Below are 23927 nucleotides of genomic sequence, written 5' to 3'. Positions count from 1 at the left end.
TGCATCAAAATTTATTCTACCTATAATTCTCATTAAATTACACAGAATTCAGCATTAATCAGGGCCAGTAGCAGCCATGTCGACGTCCATCTTAGATGAACAACAATCACTCTCTGCAGCTCTAGGCAAGGCATACCATTTTGGATCAGTAAGCCCAATACACTTGTGTGAACTGTTTAAATTATGTGATCTTCATGCCTCAGCAAGCCGGAGAAATAAAGGCCATTAGCTTCCTCCATTGGGGCCAAAATAAAACAAAAGAATCTCTCTCTGTCTAGCGTTGAGTCAGAATCCCATTTTGACACACACACACACACACACACAGCGTTGAAACTCACTATCAGAACATTAGACCACACTCGTTGACTTATAGGCTAATTGAGACATAGTGTGACAATCTTTATGTCCCTCATGGAAAGAGAGAGACAACATGCATACCTTTCACCGCTTGTGTTCCCGTTCCCATTTGTACACTGGTCTGTCAGTAGGGGAAATGAGCTCATGATCCTTTAGTCTGTGCTTCAAAACAAAATATGATGCTATGACATCCTTGTTCAGGTGAGCAATTAAAAAAAACCAAAGATCCCCTCATATTTATTGATATTTGACAAGACTCTAAAGGCAAATAAAGTACCTTCAGTTCCTTCTGGTAAGGCATCTCCATGTACATTTTCTCTAAATCATATGCCCTCTTCTTCCTCGCCTCTAAGCTCTTTATAAGATGCTGCTGTTTTTCTGCTTGTGGAAGATGAACCAGTTATCCAAAGCACATCTACCAACATTTATAGGAAATGATTTTTAAAAATTGAAGTACCAATAACTAGGCAGATCAAAAAGGAAATTGCAAATGTCACCAAATCTTTAAAAGAGTCGCATAGACACTGTAAAACTAATAATACATCAAATCCATGAATAAGCCGTTCCGGAAGAACAGATCATTTGTTTCATCTGCTTTCAGATTTTGGATATGGCCCATGAAATTTCACATCAAACTGGCAAAACTGTGAGATTTATTAGTACACTATCAAATAAAACCCAGAAATCGGTGACTCTAACGAACTCCTTTAATTATAAAATCAAGAGTTTCATGATCCTTAATGGTGGCAATAAATGTTTTCTCACAAAGAGTTTCATGATCCTTAATGGTGGCAATAAATGTTTTCTCGCAATTATGTTTAATGCTGATAAAAGTTCACAAAGACGAAGAGCTCCCAGAACCAAAGCAATTTAGAGACCGATCCAGGCGTGACATATCCACAGATGCTTTGGCTTCTCATGTATATGTTGAACTGTAAGATCCAGGAACTCAAGTACAGTTGGTAACGAAAGTGTTACTTAAAACTCTTCAACACATCTGACTATTTTACAAGTCAATCCAACTAGTTTATGTCATTGCTAATATGCATCTATATAGCTTAGCTCATCCTTCCATCTATCTGGTGATTTTCTCTTGATGTATTGTGTTACCAGCATTAATGTAAGTAGCTTTTTTTTTCTGAATTTTGTTGACATTATGCTATGTAGTTAATTAACTGATCTAAAAAGAAACTAAGGCACAGTTATTCCATCACTGAGCCTAGCACTTATTTTTAGATTGACTAACGCACACATCACAGTGAACAACCTCACTTGGCTTGCTATCTTCTGTTGCCTTTTCCATTACTTCTTCTATGTCACTCAAGCACTATAGTCATTCTTGCTGTTGTCCTTTGAAATTATGACTAGTCCTGGACAACAGCCAAACAGTAATCATGCAGATCTGGATACCTTTTTTAAGGTTTTCGAGGCAAGAGTAATAATACTCTCATTCTCTAGATAAACAAAACCAGGGCCCATCTAAAATGTTGTAAAGGATACATTCTAAAGGCTACATACTCATGAAGAATACATCTAAATGATTGTTATATACCACACAAGTATACATCTAACTATATATAAAAAAATCTTTTAATTTTATTGGTGATAGCTTAGTTTAAAGAAAACAAGAAGTGTAAGAGGCAATATTTTCTTCCAATTAATCAAATCATGATTCTGATCTTAGATTAGCAATATATGAATACATGTTCATTTTATAGGTCGCATGTTCCACAGAAACAAATTTAACAATCAATTGCTAGTAAATCAATATGGTAAAAACCCCATGTACCAAATTTGATAATAAAAAACCAAATAGATCATTATTTGAGTTTATCGTATTTGAAGCTACCAGTACACTACATTATGTTCTAAGATGCACAGATTGAAATACAAGTATCCTATCTGACTCAATGATGCATATATTATAAGGTTATATATTACACATTGATTCACTTATATGCCATATCATGGACATAATGTACATCTTATTTACAGTTGACAGCATAAAAAAAATGTACATCATCTTATTCCTACGACACTTCTAACATTCATATTGTCTTATATTTACAAGTATCTTACGAGTATCCAGTAATTATTTGGTGCCATATCATGTTGACATTGAAATGATAGGTATACACAGGTATCTGAGTATCATAGATGTGTTTCATACTACTTTATACGTTTTGCGAGTTCACAGACACTCCTTGGTCACTCTTCTGCAACAACCGTTCTTGTAATTCTTTAGCTTCATCCCTACAAATAAAAACATAGCAATATACTGTAAGAAAAGTTAAGGATCAGGATACCAGCAAAGAGTAATTAGCTATGCAAATACACAGTTCATCATCACGAATTCAGACAATGGAATGTGAGCAATGGTTGGAAAAACAGTGCATGAGAAGGACAATTTTTTATACAACAATATTCAAGTAATGGAATATAATGCAATGTCCACATAGAAAAAGGGAAACTCATCAAATTACCCTTAAAAGATGCATTATTTAACTTTTAAAATATTATTTTGTCCTAAATTTTTAAAATCCCTCAAAGGGCAATGCCATAATAGGGCAATGCCATAATGGGTCAATGATGGGTTAGAAAACATTGGAGGGGTTGTTTCCAGTATTAGCCCTGCATCAATACGAAAGTACTTCTAGGAAAACCGCCTATATGAGATTGATATCACTTTTGTATACCAATGATGTTTCCAACTACCAAATATCTCACCCTAAACAATTTCAAGATATTGGTGTTTTTGAACAATTTTTCACTAAGTCAACCCCATGAGATATTGGTGTTTTTCAACACAAATATCTCACAAAGTTTTTTTCTTTTTGATGTTGTTAACATTGTATTCAAGGAAGAGAGAAAAAAAAAGATACAAAACAGCCAGGGGTCACCGCAAACTTTGTGTGTGTTCTCACAAAGTTACCCTTGAGACATTGGCATGTACAAATACCAAAATCTCACAGGGCGTTCACAGTGAATGTTGGTTCAAAATACCAATATTTCATATAGGTAGTTTTCCTTAAGACCACTTTGGTGCCTCACCGTCTAATGAATTTCCCTAAAAAATAATGATCGAAGGATGGCTATTTTCCAAGTATCCTAGAAAAAGATACTTTCAGTCCCTTGGTGCTGAAGTAGTAAAAGTAAACAAATGACAAATTACATATTCTCACAAGTATTTGTCGATGAACATGAGTATTATGAAATCCCTTCCAATATTCATGCTCACTTAAAACTAAAATAGATTTACGAATTCTTGGTATCCATCACAAACTTCAAACCTTTACTATTGTCTAGTTTAGGTAATCCACGGGCCATCCATGGATGATTCATAAGGAAAAGCAGAAATTTTTCAAAAAATAGTTGAAATTAAGAAGGCAAGAGCTTGTGGAGGGGTGGGGGGGTGGGAATGCAAGACTTTTTTGGGACCCGCATTTAAAAGAATTTGTACCCCTTTCTACCAATCATTGCTCATCCAGGCTCCTCAAACGGTAACTTGCCCCTAGCAAGCCTAAGACCATACTCTCCTCTCCTAACAAACTTGCTTTTATGCCCTAACTTAAACGCCAACACTTGATGCAACTATCAACCAACCTTTTCACAGTTACATAACCAAAAGAACACATCAAAAAAATAAAAAAATCCCATGTTACAAGGACAAGGACACACTGAAATATGTGTAATATGTTTCTTTTGTTGCAAAAAGAATTGTAATCTCACCTTGTATCAAATCCAGCCAAGTAATATGGAGCCTCCGCACACTTGGTCACCAGCAGCGTTCAAAACTGACAAAGTCATCTTGGGACTCATCTAAGCAGACTTGGCTCAATCAGTCTTACAAGAATCGGCCCGGTGTCATCATCCACTCTTAATCTTTAAAGAGACTTCGTCAATTTGACTCGATGAGACTGGAATAGAGATCTGGTTAAGTCCCAAGAGGAGTCTTGAGTTAAAAACATTGGTTAGTACAAACACCCAAGGAACACTCATGAGAGCAACAGAAGTCGAATGATACAATGTTCCATCAAGAATTGTGTCTAAACTACTTTGGGATCATTTGTTTTGGGAGCTTAGATTACTACCAGGTGCAAGGTTCCTGCAACTGAAAAATCACAGCTTGAAACACATTCAACCTAAGGCACTCGCCCATGCCACCCAATATCACCACCTTCAAGAGCTTTGATCTCAAAAATCTAAACAATTCTATCCATCCTCAAATATGTATCATTGTAAAGTAGCATTATCCTTAACAGTCATTTTGCAACCATGCCCTTCCTTCCCCACAAATATCCACGCAACCTCCTCCAATACTGGCCCTAGCAACCATCATGGCAGCGATACAGTTTGATTCGCAATCTGAGGGTCTGAAGTACACAAGATATAATCTGACTCAACATGACACTCACTTCAGCTGAAATTCCTCCATCATTATAGACATCCTAACAGCCATTGTAAATACTGCCTACAACAAACTGCAACCAAATGCACTTCGACATATGAAAAATCTAGTATTCCACCGCTCTCGTCAGACTGAATTCATCATAATCTTCCAAAGATATAACAATTGCCATCTTCATATATGCGACCAGAGCCAGACAAGTTTTAATGCACCTATACTAATCCGTTGCAAGCAGAACAAAAAGGCACTCTTCCAAGCATAACATCTCCATATCATCCACATCAAACCACTCCTTTCTTAAAATTTGCAACTCCTGTTTTTATTGCATATATTACATTCAACAACCCGTAATGCGTCAACAAACGTAAAATTCTTGGAGACAAGATTCGAATGACCTATTTTTTAAAACTTCCAAACAAAAGCATAACCCAGATTTCTAGAAAAGAAAGTAGACCATTAGATCTTACACATGCTTTCCTGTTCGTAGAATCAATAATAGATGCCAAGAATGTGAGAAGCCCAACATAAAACAACCGTGCAACTTTTTAATTTGACAATCCCATCCTTCTTCTACCAACCCATTCTCCCTCTTCAAGAAAATACTCCTTGTTCTCCATTATCGTTCATCAAATAACCTCAACCACTTTCCCCTATAAATGTTTCAAGTATCGCCTCTCTAACTTTCCATCTATCCTCTCTCCTTCCTTCACTTTCAGTGCCCTACATTTGTCAGCGTATTTATCATCATGAGTTGCATTCTACACCAATTGCAGCTAGATTTTCCTTCATTCTTGACCTCCAAAGAAAACCAGTTCGAGACTTTGACCCCTTGCTTTCAGCTCCACCTTGATCCACGAACCCCAACAACTTCCTATTCATACTAAACCGATTAAATCATCACCCATCTAAGAATTATTTCTTGAAGATTCCTACAAGATGCAAATTTTTGCAAACAATCCATTTGTAAGCTGTAGAATTCGAAGCAGACTCTCAAGCTTATCAACTGCCCTCTCCCAATATTTTACCTGCCATTTGCTTCACCTCTCATGCGTATTGTTGAGATCAAGGGTAGCAAATGGATACTCCATTAATATCCAATTACAACTCCACCCAAATTTTACACTGCAATGGTTAATACAAAATGAATTAAAAACTATTATTTGAAATGTAAGATATATGAACAGCTGTGCACCTTTAGTTAATCTATATAGTTAGATGAACTTTAAAGGAATATTGGACCTCAAAATGACAACATCATCATCATCATCAACAACAACGTAGCCTTTTCCTAACTATTCGGGCTTGGCTACACAAATCCTGGTCTACCATTCTGCTCTATCAAGGGTTATACCCTCAGTGAGGCCATAAGTCCCCATATCTTTTCTCACTATTTTCAACCATGTCCTTTTGGGCCTACCCCTTACCCTTTTTGAGCCTTCCTCTTTAACCAACTCCTACCTCCTAACATGTGTTGTACTGGATCTGCGTTGTAGATGGTCAGTCCAACTAAGTCTACTTTCACTCATCTCATCGCCTATTGGAGGTATTCATTTCGAATTCTATCCCTTCTTTGTCTTGAATCAAAACTATGTCGTTCGTGTACAATATACACCACGGTACCTCATTTTTTAGGTGCCTAGTTAAGTCGTTCATAACTAAGACAAAGAGATATGGGCTCAATGCTGAGGCCTAATGTAAACTTATTATCACTGAAAAGGAGGTGGGTTGTGTTAGGTAGGAACTCAACATTGACCTATTGTCTAAGAAGGGTGAGGACCTCAAACTTTCCCTTAACCCGTCCCAAGCCAAGGTCAAGGAGGTGGTTTCTGTTAGACAATCAATATAAAACTTTGCCAAAACTTTCCATGAATCTTGAATCTACGTTATCTGCTTCGCAACAACATACAAATGACAAAAAGACGGGTTTAAGTGGTAAACAAGGAGCATATCATATATGAGGTTGCCTAAACACCCTATAAATAATTAACTGTTAAGCTAAGCCATGAATTTAAGAAATAGCAAGCTCGACTCCATCATTAGAACCATTACTCTATCATTAGCTCCTCAAACTAATTGAATATGTGATTAGGACTATAAATATAATCACTTGCATGGTTTTCTTCCTCTTCACTTAAGGTTTTAAAAACGCCGATCTGGATTGGAATCACCCAATCAGATTGGGAATCGGGAATCAATGGAACCAGTCCAGCTACCACCATATATTGAGAATCGATCAGTTTTGTCAGTGAGCCGGGCCAAATCACCCGCTTTCTATATAAAATTCATTTATTGTATTTTAAATTTTTTATTTTTAGATTTGTTTTATTTACCTCTCCAGCCCCACCGCCACCAGTGCATGGAGTGCCATAAGTATGCATGTCATTTTCTTAGGTGTGACTCCCTTTTAAAGGGCTTTGAATCCCTTGTCTTCATCATATCCTCAACGTAGGATTAAAAACAACAACCCTTTTCCATCTCTCTTGCTCGATCAAAATAAAGCCTTCTTCAATCAGAACCCCACTCCCTTATCCAGAGAAAAGCTCTAAAATGAAAACCCATTATATCATCATCATCATTTTAGCCTTTTCTCAATTAATTGGGGTGGGCTACATGAATCTTGGTTCTCCATTCTGTTCTATTAAAGGTCATATCCTCAGTAAGGCCATAAATCCCCATTTCTTTTCGAACTACTTCCATCCAAGTCCTTTCGAGCCGACCCATTGTCCTTTTTAGTCCTTCCACTTGAAGTAACTCCAATAGGTGTTGTAAACTTGGTCGAAACCACACATGGCCAGCCACTTTAAGTCTACTCTCTCTCATTTTATCGCCTATTGGTGCCACTCCTAAATTCTCTCGAATAGATTTATTTTAAATTCTATCCCTTCTTGTCTTGCCACTCATCCAACTCAACATCCTCATCTCTGTTACACTCATCCTATGGGTATATTGTTTTTTGTCCGCCCAACATTCCGCCACATAGAACAAAGTTGGTCTCGCATCTGTCCTATAGAACTTCCCCTTTTGCCTCATTGGTATGTGGCGAACACATAAAATTTTAGTTGCACATCTCCACTTCACCCACCTAGCTCTAATTATGTGTATGCCATCTTCCTCGATCTCTCTATTTTCCTAGAATATCAAACCATGATATCAAAAGTGCAGTCTTCTTTATACTTCCTGAACGTCAATCTTAAGTACTTTTTGTCTTTACTCTTATTATTACTAAACTTGCACTCCATATACTTTGTCTTAGCCCGACTAATTTTAAAACCTTTGGATTTTAGAGCATCCCTTCAAAGTTCTAACTTTGTGTTGACATCGTTTCGGGTCTCATCAATCAAAACTATGCCATCTACGAACAACATGCAACACAGTACCACATCTTGTAGGTGCCTAGTTAAGTCATCCATAATTAAGATAAAGAGGTACGGGCTCAATGCCGACCCTTGATGTAGACCTATTGTCTCTAAAAACTCACTCGTTTCTCCATTGATCGTTTCTCCACTAGTTGTTCGTACACTAATTAGCGCTCCATCATACATATCTCTCACTAAGTCAACACTCGTCAAATCAAATCTCAAGGTACTCTGTCATAAGCTTTCTCTAGATCAATAAAGACCATGTGGATGTAAAGGTCTTTTCCCTTCGCCCTAAACTTCTCAATTAGTTTCCTAAGTAGGGAAATAGCTTCAGTTGTTGACCTTTTGGGCATAAAACTAAATTGGTTTTCAGACACTTATTTCATGCCTTAGTCGTTGCTCAATAATTCTCTCCCAGAGCTTCATAGTATAGCTCATAAGCATGATCCCTCAATAGTTTACACAATTTTGTATTTCTCCTTTATTCTTGTAAATAGGTACCACAATACTTTTGCTCCATTCATCTGGCATTTTCTTTGTTCTCAACACCTTGTTGAACAGCTTCGCCAGCCCGTCAATGTCAATTTCCCTCATGCACTTCCAAATCTCTATCAAGATACCATCTGGTCCCAAAGTCTTTCCTATCTTCATCATTTTCAAAGCTTCTTTCACTTCCGACATCCTAATCCTATGAATGTATTTATGACCTCCGCCGTCACTTGTACCAGCAGTCCCTTCTACCACTATTTTTTTTTTTTTTTTTGATAACTGTCAACATTTGTATTGATAAAGAGAGATAGATACAAAAGAAGAAAAGGCAATACAGGAGTGCCTAAAACCTAGAACTCCTGGTAAAAAATGGGTCAACAGACCATAATCAAAATGGGGTTATAAGAATTCCCCTTACAAAGTAAAGTGTAAGTGTACAAATAAGATACATAGGGGGCGAGAAAGAGAAGCAAAAACAAGAAAGGCACAATCCCTTTGAGCTAAGCATAAAGCCCATAACAAAACTAATCTTCAGCGGGCCCTGGCTCCATCCTTAGCTAGTAAATCGGCGAACCCGTTCGACGTCCTTGAGATAAGCGTCCATAAGATTTGCTTATCCCTGCAGAGGTATTTGATTTCATCAAAAATGGGTAAGAGGTACCAAGGGTAAGGAGTTGTCTTCGAAGCCCAAGAAATAATGTTCTTAGCATCATGCTCCACAAAGAGAGACTGTCCCCAAGACTGACCGAAGCTTTGAATGCCTCTAAGGAGAGCCATAGATTCAGCGAACTGCGAATCATGGACCCCAATGTATTCAGAGAAGGAGAAGAGGACGTTTTGAAGATGGTCTCTAAAGATCCCTCCTATCCCCGCATGACCAGGGTTGCCTAAAGAGCAGCCGTCAAAATTGAGTTTGATAGTTCCTTGGGGAGGAGCCGTCCAAACAGGATTAACTTTGTTTTTCTTTGGGTTATGGAATAAAATCTGCTCCCAATTCCGGCTGAAGGAGTCCTTAGAAATGCCTTTGAACCAGGGGTGGTTAGCCGCCCAGAATGTTACCAAGGAGGTAACTTTCAAGAATAACAGAGGAGCAGGGATGGACTCCCCCCGAAAAATACGGCCGTTTCTTTCATTCCAAATGGTCCAAATTGTTGCTGCCACAGTAGCTTTCCAAAGGATTCTACTTGTTTTCGACCAGTGCGCAGCCAAATTTAACGCGAAAAGATCTTTTATCATTGGGGGTAAGACCCAAAGCACCCGAAACTGTTGAAGGCGTAGACTCCAAATCTCATGGGCCACTTTACAGTGTAGGAAGAGGTGGTTATTGGATTCCTCTTGGTTCAAACACATGACACACCTATTGGGAATAGGGATACCTTACCTTTGAAGTTGATCCACTGTGAGCACCTTGTTTGATCCTGCAATCTAGTTAAAGGTTTGCACCTTTGGGGGAGCAATGGTCTTCCAGACTATTGCGAGGGTCGAAGTAGGATTGAAGGGGAGAGTGGGGGTTGGATGAGACTTTTGTAGAAGGAAGTAACATTGAAATCCTCAGAAGGGGCAAGGGACCACACCAACTTGTCCCTCCCTAGCATCGGGATGAAGGTGTTGAAGAGCAATGACGAGAGAGAGAGAAATTGAAGAGATTCGTCCTCGGAAAGGTTCCTTCTAAAAGAAGGGTTCCAACGTCTCCTACCACCTTCAAGTCTGAACTCGTCCTCAATTGTTGCTTCTCTATTCCTCACAACAAAGAAAGGGATGGGAATAATTTAAGGGGGCATCACCTAACCATAAATCCATCCAAAACCTCACTCTAGTTCCCTCTTTAGGGCAGAATCTTATGTGTTTCCTGAAAGAAGAAAGGGAAGACCTCCACACCCCTGAAGCGTTGGACCAATATCTGTTCTCTAGGATCCATCAAGGGGCCGGGACATGGTACTTATTCCGAAGAACTTGCGCCCATAGAGAATCAGATTGGGTGGCCAAACGCCACCACCATTTCCCTAAGAGGGCTACGTTGTGTTTTCTCAAGCTTCTGATTCCCAGCCCCCCTTGATTTTTGGGTAAAAGAATCTTATCCAGGAAATGAGATGGAACTTCCCCCTTTCGTTGACCTTGTCATCCTTCACCAAGACCCTTTGATCCTCACTATCAATGCATTTAATATGGTTCAGATCACTACACTTTTTCTCTTTTATTTTTGCTAATTTGAAGATATTTTTTTCACCTTCTCTTGTTCCCAATTATTGTATAGATTATCATATGCCTTAAGTTTAGCATTTTTCACCTTTTCTTATTTTTCTCACCGTCTCTTATTTTTACTTACTATTTGTTTAGCATTTTTATATTTTTCTAAATATTGATCGTTTCTATTACACTACCAAGTTTTATAACATGATCGTTTCTCACTAATGGCTTTCTGAACCTCATCATTCAACCACCAAGTTTTCTTCTCCTAAAACTTCTTTTGCCACTTTTTTAATGCATTCAGCTATCTCATTGCGTATCACATTGACATCATGTTCAGAGTTCCATTTTTCTTTTTCAACTAATTTACCCCTAAATAAGTCTATTTTCTCATTTTTTAAATTCCACCACCTAGTTCTTGGACGCCCATTACTTTCACCCCTTCTCCTCCATGTTTGCATACAGACGTCCATGACCACGAGCCTATGTTGGGTAGCCAAACTCTCTCCTGGGATAACCTTGCAACCTTTATATGATGGTCGATCTACCTTCTTAACTAGGAAGAGGTCTATCTGGCTTTTATGTGTTCACTTTTATAGGCTATTAAATGTTCATCTCACCTTTTCAAGTAAGTGTTTGCTATTGCTAGGTCATAGGCCATAACAAAATCTAGAATAGTCTCACCCATCTCATTTCTTTCCCCAAACCCATATCCACCATGTACCCCTTCATATCCTCTACCATCCTTTCCTACATGACCATTTAGATCCCCACCTAAAAAGGTCCTCTCTCCATTTGGTATGTCTTCGACTATTCCATTTATGTCTTCCCAAAATTGTCTCTTAATTCTATCATCTAATCCTACTTATGGTGCATAAGCACTAATTACATTAATTCTCTTCTCCTAATACAAGTTTAATTCATAAGAGCCTATCACCTATTATTTTGATATTAACTACTTTATTTTTTAAATATTTATCTACTATTATGTTTACGTCATTTCTATTACTATCCATGAAAACCCATTAACATATACACTACTAATTTTTCTTGAATTATTTGTTCCCACCCCAATAGTTATACAACATTATTATTTTGAAGTATTTGCAACACGTATAAATGACATTATAACAACTTTTTTTTTTTTAACTCTTCTTGTTTGTAGAGTAGCAAACATATAACAAAAATAAATAATAGATCATTTGAACTCATTCGATTGTTTTGTTTGTTGCGATCAATGAAAAGAAAAATATATTTGCAATTCTAGACTTTTTGATAAGCCAGGATTAACTTCCTTAACATAGTACATTACCTTACCCTGAGGGGAAGTTGAATCCCTGTTGCCTCCTTGAAAGGGAGATATCATGACTCCTAAACCACTAGACAATGGGGGCATACCACCCATTGCCATGGTATTATTATTATAATATGAATAGTTTTTTGGAATTGTCAATATAATGTTCTAACAAGATCCCAACAATCTTTTACATGTTCGTCTCTATTGTTCATTCACGAACCATCACTATAATATGACGAAATGGATTCCCTCTGGTGCACGTTTTTTTTACAAGAACAGGAAAAAGTAAAACCTCATTCCAATTTTTACTCATATTATTTATATTATATAATTTTCTATATATTTGAATTTTATTTCAGTTTCTTTTTTTAGTTAAGGTAAGACTTCGTTTTGTAAGGCTTGATCTGTCAAATTGAAACTACATGGCTTTTTCTTTCATTTTTTTTCTTTCTTTCCTTAGATAAGTGGGTCTTTTTATGGGGTATCAATGTCCCCTAGCATGAGGTTTTCAAGATCTTTGGTCTCCACCCAAACACGATTAAAAAAATTGGATCACTTCTTCTGGATTCATTAAGAATTTAAATAGGAGAGGTGAGGACTCCCACCCAAGAAAACTTTTGTATAAGCTCTCCCAACACACTGAGATCTTTCTCTCTCCAATCGAAACGCAGTGAGCTTTTTCTCTCTCTAGCCAAATTTTACCGAAAGTGTCACTCAAACACTCAAATATTATAGGTAAGTGACTTCATTATCTTGAGAAATAATCCGTTCTTTCTAAAAATTAAATGAAGTAATTACTTCTGCTTATTATCATGAATTTTAGGAGCGATAAATTTTATGCGCAAGCGACCTCATTATTTTGAAAAATAATCTTTTTAATAAAATTGTGATATTTTATCCATGTTAGAAATTTTAAATGCTGTAAATTCTTAGAAATAAATTTATTTATTTTCTTGTCTATAGTTAGAAAATTTTAGATACTGTAAAATTATTAAAAATAATGTGATATTTCTGCTTTTAGTAAAATTGTGAGATTTCTTTCTACTGTTTTTTAATATTAAGACATTGTAAATTTCATATGCAAATGACTGCCTTATTATTTGAAAACTGATATTTTTGCAATTGATTATAGCATTGTCTGTACAATATTTATTTGCGAATTGACATCCCATAAATTGTGATAATTTCGTATTCTTGAATTTCTATAAGAGTTTTTCTATACATATTAGATTGGCAATTATGCTAGAATGTCTTTACGAACTGCTACCTTTCTAAATTTGAGGCCAAAATATTTGACTGGTTATTTTTGAATTATTATTGAACGTGATTGTTATTCATGGTTTCAGTGAAATTCATATTAATAATTTTAGTGATATGTTGAGTACATGATATTGCTGCTTTCGAATGTTTAAAGAGATTTAGAAATATTTTAAGTATATAAGTGGACCTATCTGGTATGCCGGTAGGGATTAAGTGGACTCATCCGGTACGCCGGTGAGGTATAAGTGGACCTACAGGGATTAAGTGGACCTATCTGGGACGCCGATAGGGATTAAGTGGACCTATCAGGACGCTGATGGGGTATATAAGTGACCTACTTGGGACGTCGGTAGGGTAATTTGTGAAATCCTTTGAATTATACACTGCCCTTAAAATGTTATATGCATTTCAATTATTCGGATTATACTATATTATGCATTTTTTAAAGTGAAACCGTTAATGCATTTCTGTTAATAGATCTCCTTTTTGAAAATATTGATATCTTTCAACCATGATTATTTTTAGGATTATGATGATCACTTACTGAGTAGCCAAACTCATCAAATTATGGTAAACATTGTTTTTCAGGATAACTACAGTTTCATTTTGAGTGCTCGTCAGGATCAACTCTGGAAGATATTGTAGTTGTGCTTAAATTTTATTTGTTACTTTGTAAGAATTCACCATTGTAAATTTGTCCTAAAAAGAGATGTATATATGTTTTGACTGTCACATCTCAGAAACATCAGTATTGTAAATTCTTAAGGCATGACAACTATGGTATCAAAGCAATAGGTTTAATATTCTTAGGAAATTTAAAAAGAACATACTTAAAATCACATTTGTTGCGCGTACAGACCAGGACGAAGTCAAGATCCAGAATAGCTGAAACTAATATGGAAGGAATTCACAAAGCCTTGGAAAATATGGCTGCTCCAATGCAACATCAGATGGAAAACAACAATCCACCCAGGCAGTCAGTTACGGGAAATGGTGGGAGTAACATCGAACAATTTAAGAAATTGAATCCACCTTCTTTTAAAGGTACTGCAAACCCAATGGAAGCCGAGGGATGGATTATGCAATTGGAGAAAATATTCGAGGTAATGGAATGTCCTGATGATAGGAAGGTGGCCTTGGCAGTTTTTATGTTAGAAGGTGAAGCACAACATTGGTAGCGAATGGCAAAAGGAGTATTGGTCCATAAACCCTTGACTTGAGAAGTATTTCTAGAGGCATTTAATGAAAAGTATTTCCCATATTTTATTCGAGACCAAAAAGAAATGGAATTTTTTGAATTAATCCAAAGAAACCGGACAGTAACACAGTACGAGGCCAAGTTTACTGAATTGGCTAGGTTTGCACCACGTATGATTAACAATGAGGCAAGAAAGGTGAAAAAATTTGAAAGGAATCTCAGACCAGCTATAAGAAGCAGAATATCAGTCTTAAAATTGAGAATTTATGCAGAAATAGTGAATCGAGCCCAAATTGTCGGAAAAGATTTCGAAGATTACCAAAAGATGAAAAATCAGAAAAGTCAGGTTAAACCCACACCATCGACTCGACAACAGTTTGAAAGGGCAAACAAGAAGCCAAAGCCCTTGCCACTTCAAAGCTCAATAGAATCATGTAAAAAATGTGGGAAAAAATATGGATCGAGCCCTTGTTATTGAAATACTAAAGCCTGTTTTAAATGTGAAAAATTGGGGCACTAGATTAGAGCATGTCCTAGCTTACAGATGCAACAGCTTCCAAAGCAGGGAGAGATAGCTCAAAAGCCTCAGATAAAGGGAAGAGTATTTGCGATCACCCAGCAAAACGCTCAAGCCTCAAAATCAGTGATCTAAGGTATTTTTATTATCTTCCAAAAAGTAGCTCATGTTTTTATTGATCCTGGATCTACTCATTCATTTGTATCACCACACTTTGCATGCCACTTAAAGATAGAACCAAAACAATTAGAATATATTATTCGGGTCCAGGTTTTGGACCTGGACCCAGACCCGACCCGTCAAATTCAAAAGTTGGACCCATACCCAAATCTATCCCGTCGGGTTAGTATCACTATGAGTTTCTGTTATTCCTTTTTTTTGCCTTTCTTTTTCTATCATATACGTATATCATTGGCAACAAGGTCACAATCATCTCCCATTAGATTTCAAGCTCTTTGATTTGTTGTTTAATAGCTAAAGATGACTATGAATTCTTATTGTATATGATTCTTAATACACCGTATCAATAGAAACAACAAGCATAAAATTGACCCATGTATTTGTCATCCATGTGTCCGAGTCATCCATTTATTTGTCTAAGAGAATGAACCCTATCAATAGAAACAACAAGCATAAAATTGACCCATGTATAAAGATGTGATAATAGGAATTTTAGGATTTCTATTTGTGAAATTTTATCTACAAAGAGTCATAAACACATATATCAGGTTACAAACTTCAAAGAAAACTATGGACAATTGGCCATCTAAAGGATACGTAGCTCTCTACGAGAAACCTGGAACTCAAGAAGAACATCATTCCCAGCTTTCCAGTCAATGATGGACCCAATGCAAGTATAAAAAGCAGAAAAGATTTCAATGCCAAAAAGTTCTAAATGGTCAAAAACCATCTCTTTCAAAAAAACAGAACGTCTTCAAGATGTAAGTCATTATACCTTATTCCCAAACGATTAAAAATTAAAAAACAATTCAAATTCCAGTGGAACAAATGAGGTTGATATACCTCGAATTGCCTGATTGTGAAAATTTTCCAAAACTATGCCCAATTGACCTTTTAAATACGAAATCAAATTTCTGACAAAAATTCTCCAGGTCGACCAGGAGAGTTGTCATTCTCAAACAAGGAAACATCGTATTGGTAAAGCAAATAACATATGGAACATTTGAGACACCATCAGAAACTTCACAGACGCAATCCAACCAATTTAAATGACCTTCATTGACCTCCATACCACATTTATACATGATTGAGGATTACTAGTAGAGAAAATTATATATATATATAGGAAAAACCTAAAAAACGGCTATATGCTAAATATGCCCACAAAATTTATCGAGATTGAGAAAGAAACTGTTAATTGAAAAATATGCCCACAAATTTATCGAGATAGAGAGAGAAATTGTTAAATGAAAAATACGCCCACAAATTTATCGAGATAGAGAGAGAAGCAGAAAATAGAGAGAGATAGGGCAAATAATAAACATACTCACAAATTTTTCGAGATAAAGAGCGATTAAGAAACTGATAAACTGAAAATATGCCCAAAAAATTAGCAAGATATGGAGAGGAGAAGAAACTGAAAAATCAGCCCCAGAGACAGCGTACCTGTAGAGAGTGAGGAAGGAGATCCAGAGAAAGATGGTCCGAGTCCAGAGCGCACGAGAGTGTAGTGCGAGTTGCATGAGGAAGAGGGCGCCTGGTTTGCACAGCTCTGCTTTGAAATTAGCTTTTCTAGCAACTTCCCACACAAAATTATGTTTCCCAGCAAAATACCTTTATACAAAAAAAAATTATGTTTCCTAGCCAATGCCCCTCATACAAAGGGAGAAAAAATCCAATGCAACGGATGGAACGACATTTCTAAAATTAATGTTTGTGCTATTTGTATAACCTCAAAATTTTCGCACACGCTTTTTTCATCTCATCAATTAATCCCTTCAAAAATAATTGATCAATTTCAACCTTAAATATGGTCAAAATAAGTCTTTTTATAAAACGAATTTATACTATTCATTTTGTGAATTTCAAAATCTTAACCTTAACCTCAAAATCATTTTTCCTTTTTTAACATTGTTAATAATAAAAAACCATACAAAAAAATTGAAAATGAAAAAATCTTTCTAAGTCTTAGATCTAAGCATCTCACCGAAATAATAGGCATATGTTAATTGGGCTAAAAAAATACTTTTTAATATGTATTTTCATTTTTTTTTTTTTTTGTGATTGTTCATTAAAATGTAAAAAATGTATATTTCAAATTTTAGATCAATCAAATGGCCACAATATGGCTTTTTAAGGTTGTTGCATCATATTACTATACAACGATTGCATGAAATCATTGCTCGATACAAAAAACTTTTTTTTCTTTCTTTTTTTTTTTAATGAAAATACCCTTTTCTCGTGTAACAAATCATTTTCGAATCTCAATAAAATAAAACACGGGATAGCTGTCGTACAACGCCGAACTGCTCACTTCAAAATGCTAGACCGCTATTTCAAAACGCCGGATTGCCCCTTCAAAATACCAGACCACCATATCAAAACGCCGAACTGCCCCTTCAAAATGATGGACCGCAACTTCAAAACGCTAGACCGCCCATCCCAACAAAAAAAATAATTGTCGGACTGCCACCATGAAATGCCGGATCGCCACCATGAAACGTCGGACCGCCACCATGACACGTCGAACCGCCACCATGAAATGCTAGACCGCCACCATGACATGCCGGACCGCCCATTCCAGTAAAGATAATCGCCGGACTGCCACCACGACACACCGAACGGCCATTCCAGTAAGGATAGTCACCGGACCGCCTGTTCAAAATTCTGGACCACCCTCTCCAACGAAAATAATTTGTTATGTGAGGGAAGGGTATTTTTGTCAAAAAAAAAAGAACTTTGGTATGGGGTATGTATAGGAAAAGTTGGGTGGGGTAAAGTACGTAAAAAGTCCATTTTTAGGGGGTTTTTACAATTTCCCTATTTTATTCCACCGCAATGAGAGAGTGAGCGAGAGAAGCCCTTTGAAAATTTGGTTTCGTTCTCAAAATTTCGTTTAATGTTTCGGTAGAATTTGAAAGCCACAAACAAGTGGCTTTTTTTTTGCATGGATCACCGTTCATCTTAACAGACGGTCATAACTCGCTAGCGAAAGATTGCTTCTGTACGCTATGTTGCATAAATCAGCCGATCTTTACAACAAATTACCGATTAGTGCAAAAACCAACCTACTAGTACAGTCAATTAGTTGACTATATGAAAATGGCCCGACCAACTCCTAGTTAGTCAGGCCATTTTTGAAAAATCAGTCGCATTTTTTAACATTGCACATGACCACAATCCGCTTTCATTATTGATCATTTGACAATAACAAGTATTTTATTGGCTTAAGAGATGATCCACTCTAAATTTCAGGACGGGGCTCAGGAGGTTTTGTATAAGGTTGATTGAAAAAACTTATGACTGAGTGGAATGGGATTACTTAAAAAAATTTATTGAACTCATGGGTTTTGGGGTCGAATGGTGCATTTCATCTACACTTCTCTCTATTTTGATTGATGGCAAATCAGTCGGCTACTTTAAGTCCTCGAGAGGCCTTAGGCAAGGAGATCCTTTGTCACCCTTCTTGTACACCGGAGTGGGATAATCCTTTAGTATAATGCTTAATAATATTGTTCACAATGGAATACTTAAGGGGCCCCATGCAACAAGAAGTGGTCATGTGGTCTCTTATCTCCATCCAATATGCAGATGATACTCTCATCTAGTAATTTTTAAGTGTTTCCAACATTTCAGACCAAATAAATCATACAAGTAGGTCTTTTGAGTAAGGGATTAGATACATATTATACTCTTGCGGAAGCATAGTATACATGCTCATAAAATACATACTCTTGATACGAAATGACAAGTCTTGAAAATACATGCCATAAATATCACCAATCGCCGACCTCGACGAGGTCAGCAATATCTCCAACCTCAACGAGAGATAAACCAAAATCCCTCTCCATAAACATTGCTTCCTCGAGTCTCGTACCCTTGGTCAGAGGTTCCGTGACTCTAAACGACTTTCTAAGGCTTAATGAGTCACAATGGGTAAGTTTTGCTCTCATATCTGGAATGGGCCTCAGCCACATCTGGTACCTTCGCTGAGGACCCGGTCCCCTCCTTGAGGACTCTGCTCCCACTGGGGCTAAAACATCCACTATGTAAGGGGGTTTGAGCATAAGGGTGTCGAAGGCTTAAAAAGCCACAAAATCCCAACAATAACTACAATTTTTTATGTGTCTTTAAGGCATGACTTATTTTTGTAGAGCCTATGTTTTATGTAAACCCTTTTCGATAAATAAAAAAGGAAAATGCCAGCTACGTAAGGGCAGAGAGAGAGGGGTCTAAGGCCCAAGTTGAGTTGGTATGCGTTGGAAGGAGCAGGCATTCGTTTTGGCATCAATGAAATGCACAGAGAAGTGTTTAAAAATTTGTCGATCCGAATTGAGGAATCGCCGACTTCAATCGGATTTGGAACGGACACATGGCAAATCACTTTCGAAATTGGGGATCATTTGGATATTCATACAATGACCTTGTTTTGTTAGAGAATTAGGTGATTTGGTTCATCAAATATTTGATCTAGATCAACGATCCCACACGATCATTTTTCTTTTTGCCCATTCACATAAGAAAAGAAAAAAAGAAGGCCCAAACTGCCATTTCTCATGTTTTTTTCTTTATTTTTTTGTGATCTTTGTGTCAAGTTCTTTAAATGTTTAGCCATCTTTTAGATCGTACATCCATTTATTCGATAAAAAACCAAAATTGGAGAGTGTAAATGTTTTGGCCATTTTTTGTTGAAATGAGCTTTGATATGCTGCGTTGTATTTTAATCCATGGTTTCTTTAGAGAATTGTCTGTCTTAGCTTCAATCCACTCAAGTATTTCTCGATTGTAGGATATCTTTTTGCATATTGGATTTTCGTGGCCCAATATTTATTATTTTTGACAAACCTTTATTTTTTTAGAATATTTATATTTTGTATATTAGATATAGTTGGGAATTATTGTCTAGAAAGCATTAGACATAATTTTTTTTTTTGGGTTAGATCATTGGAGAGTACAAACCCCTACTCATTTTTAGAAATAATTAGCGGTTTTTGAATGCGTAAGTGAGAATAGAAACCTACCATGACCTCAACCCCATTCCCTGTTAGACACAATTTAGAACATGCTTTTGTTCAAGTCGTTGCTTATTTGTTTAGGTTTTGAATTTCTGTGTAGTTTTTATATTTTTTACACTATTTTTCTCAAATTCATTGGGAAAATTTAATGCTTGACGAAGTTATTATTTGGCAATCAACAACTAGGACCGGGCACTTTTTTACTGAAATTTGTTTATTTGACAAATATATGTTTTTTATTGTGGAAAACTAAGAAACAATCCATTATTTTTGCTTAAACTTGATTCATTGCATTGTTTTTAATCTTAACACTAATTTCATGATTATCTCCAATATTTTTTATTGAATTTTTCTTGATTTGCCAGTATTCATTTGTTTTTTTCCTAAATTATCAATTCTATATTCAACTTCTTATTTTTTGGTGCTTTCTACACTATTATTATATCTTTATTAGTAATTTTCATCATTTTTATTGAATTTTAAGTTTTAAATTTAGGGAAATTACCAAACCCATTAGGTTGAATTTTCTCCTCACGATGCCGTCCCCTAGGTTGAAAAGTCTCTCACCTGTTACTTCAAAATATTTTTATTTCTCGCTTATACCCAAGGCCACTTTTCAACCACATTTATAACGAAAATACATCAAAATTAAAATTCACATTTTACTTTCTTTCCCTTTTTCCCTTTATCTATGCCTATTTTCCATTCATATTCATCTCACTCTTTCTTCCTCAAAAAAAGTAAGTGGGTTTGTCGGTTTCTCTCCCTAAAACTTTATCTTCCTAAGAGTATGGTTTGGTTTGCCGGTTTCTCTCTCTAAAGCTCTTTCTCTAAAAAGGATGAATAGATTTGTTGTATCTCTAAATAAAATATAAATAGGTTGGTGATTTCTCTCTTTTTGTTAACCATTTTTTCTCTTTCCAAGTACATCCCAAACTCATTGTCTCTAGAGAGAAGCTAATTGACCCATTTATATTTTTAGAGAGAGATATGATATGAATAGGAATGTAGGTTTAAAGAGAGAAACAATGAAAGAAAGAGATGCAAATAAAGATATTTTTGTCATAAATAAAACTGAAAAATACTCTGAGTTAGTAAAAAAAAAAAAAATGTTTGGGTAATGGGTCACCATAAAAATAACAAATTTAATTGCAATGAAAAGTATTTCCTAAAAAATATGAAATAGCATGTCTCAATTCTTGCAATTAATAGGGGACCTTACTCACTACCTAAAAAAAATCTTTAAACTACTTTCATATATGGGGGAGTGGTCTATTTTTCACAAGGCAACATAATTCATTCTTCTAGAGGAAAATGCTTGATAAGGTCGCAACCATATCAAAACAAGTAAAGCCTCATCTAAGAAATTACTGAAAATTGTAGTTATGACATCAAAAAATCTTCAAATCAATCATCTCAGTGTTGACCACTATGGTTGTAAACAAAACAATATATATTATAAGAGTAATGACACTGTGAGACCTTCACATTTATGTGAATAGGATCCCAAAAGATCACAATTAAATTTTGACACAGATATCTAGAAAAGTTATCACATAAGTATGGGACTTGGGTGAATGAGTTTAATGATAATTTTTCTAAATATCTGTGTTGAAATTTAATGGTGATATTTTGGAGTACTACTCACGTGGGTGTGGGAGGGTCTCATAGTATCATTACGCATATTATAATACACCATCTAAATTGTCCATTGAGCCTTAAAAATGAATCCTCATATAGCCACAAGATCTATATCACTTTTTGAACTTCAAATTATATAGTCTATATTAAAAAATAATTTTAAAGCAATCGCAAATAATTCTGATGCCCAAAATGGTTTCAAGATTATGATACAATATGAGGCCTTTATCGAAAGGGTGTGATTTGGATATAGCTTAGGCTCCATACAATCAAATTAGAGTCTATCTTCAAATAGCATTGAGAAATATGGTTTCAATACTAGAAATATTTGTGATCGCCTTATAATATATTTTCATATTTATTTATAAAGTTTAAAGCTTAAAAAAAGTGTAAATCGACAGATCTATAAAAACTTGAAAATTTTGAAAATTGACTGTCAAAAAATTGGTTACAAAATACACTATTTAAAAAACTTGAATCCATTTTTTGTCTCATGCCCACGCATCTTGATATCGAGATGATTAATTGAGGATATTTGGGCATTAAAACAACCTCTTGAAGTAAATTTTTTGACGTAAGCTCTAATCTTATTGTTTAGAGCCTCAACTCTATATAAACTTTTCCCATATCTAAAAGGTGTGGTTTGTAGAGGCTCTAAACAATCAAAGTAAGGCACACCTTCAAATTGTGTCGAAAGATGTTTTAGTATTGGAAATCTTTGTGATAACCTGAAAATTATTTTCACCTTTAATTATAAATTTTAAAGCTCTAAAACTAGTGTAGATCAATAAGATCTATAAACGCTTGAACATCTTGAAAATTGATTGTCCAGAAAATACATTACTAGATATACTATTTACAAGACTTGAAATCTATTTTATCTTTGGTCCATACATCTTGAGGTCGAGATGATCAATTTGAGGATATTTGAAATCAAAACATCTATTAGTGAATTTTGATGCACGCTTTAGTTTGATTGTTTAAAGTCTTGCATTGATATAAACTTTTTCCTTATCTAAAACCTAAGCTTCATAAAAACTTTATTATTTCTAGAAATAAATTCTCCATAAATTTTGGGGGCCCCCGACCATCACTTTTTAATAAAATGTGCCTTCGAAATATTGTGGGCGAGCTGTATGTAGGGGTGGGAATAAAGCCAGACCCGAAATAGGATCCCAAGGGTAGACCTGATCTAGGTTCGAGTATGTCGGGTTTGGGTCCGACCGAGTCTACTAATATTTTTCGTGTCTCAATTTATAAAATATATTTAAATATAATTAAATACATAAATTTCGGATGGGATCCGATGCGTCCACGTCCGTATCCCAATTATTTTTGGCTCCGAGTCCGGTAGACGGGACCCGACCAGTTGCCACCCCGGCGCGAGTGTACGGACGCTATCGTGGAGAAAAAGTAAAGAGAAGGCATTTTTTTATTATTAAATTTTGTCCTTCTACAATGCAACAAAAAGAAAAATCGATTTGTTTCGAGCTTCGAGCCCAGAGTACGTTTCTTCCCGCCATATAAAAAACCATTGAAACATCGACACGTGTTTAGCTAAGCATAGCTGGCCGACGTCGACCCGTGTTTACGTACTGAAGCACAGCTGGCGAGCTGCCTCTCTCAGCCACCGCACTCTACTGGTCCTAATGCGTTATCCTCTTTCTCCCGCACTAAAATTTATGGAAATGGTTTGTTTATATGGAGTCGAAGTTCTAAACAGTAAAATTAAAGTGCACCTTAAAATTTTTATTAAAAAAGTTTTTTATTTTTAAATATCATCAAGATCATCTTGATCTCAAAATATATAAAAATAAATTTTTTTTTTTTTTTTAATTTTTAAAAATAGTATCTTGTGATACATTTTTGTACCATTAATTTTCAAAATTTTATAAATTAATCGATATCTATACTATTTTTAAAATTTTAAATTTTATAATTAAAACTAAAAATATATTTTAAAGCTATCACAAAAAATTCAAAACATATTCTCATTTGCTATGCCTTCAAACCATATTT

General features: G+C 35.8%; 1 long non-coding RNA gene across 1 annotated transcript; it reads right to left on the bottom strand.

The window, feature by feature from the left end:
- On the bottom strand, positions 1-16808 carry LOC105420594 (uncharacterized). Its single transcript, XR_966653.3, has 4 exons — positions 16699-16808; positions 2528-2610; positions 635-735; positions 1-514 (listed from the first exon to the last, which is right to left on the bottom strand). It is a non-coding gene; the product is annotated as an uncharacterized LOC105420594 (long non-coding RNA).
- Positions 16809-23927: the final 7119 nt, after the last annotated feature.

This window comes from Amborella trichopoda, chromosome 12 (genome assembly GCF_054954075.1).
Source record: "Amborella trichopoda isolate Santa Cruz 75 chromosome 12, AtrichopodaSantaCruz75HAP2 v2.0, whole genome shotgun sequence".
Taxonomy (NCBI): Eukaryota; Viridiplantae; Streptophyta; class Magnoliopsida; order Amborellales; family Amborellaceae; genus Amborella; species Amborella trichopoda.
The sequence above is the reverse complement of the archived record's forward strand: the minus strand, read 5'-3'. Positions and strand labels throughout refer to the sequence as shown.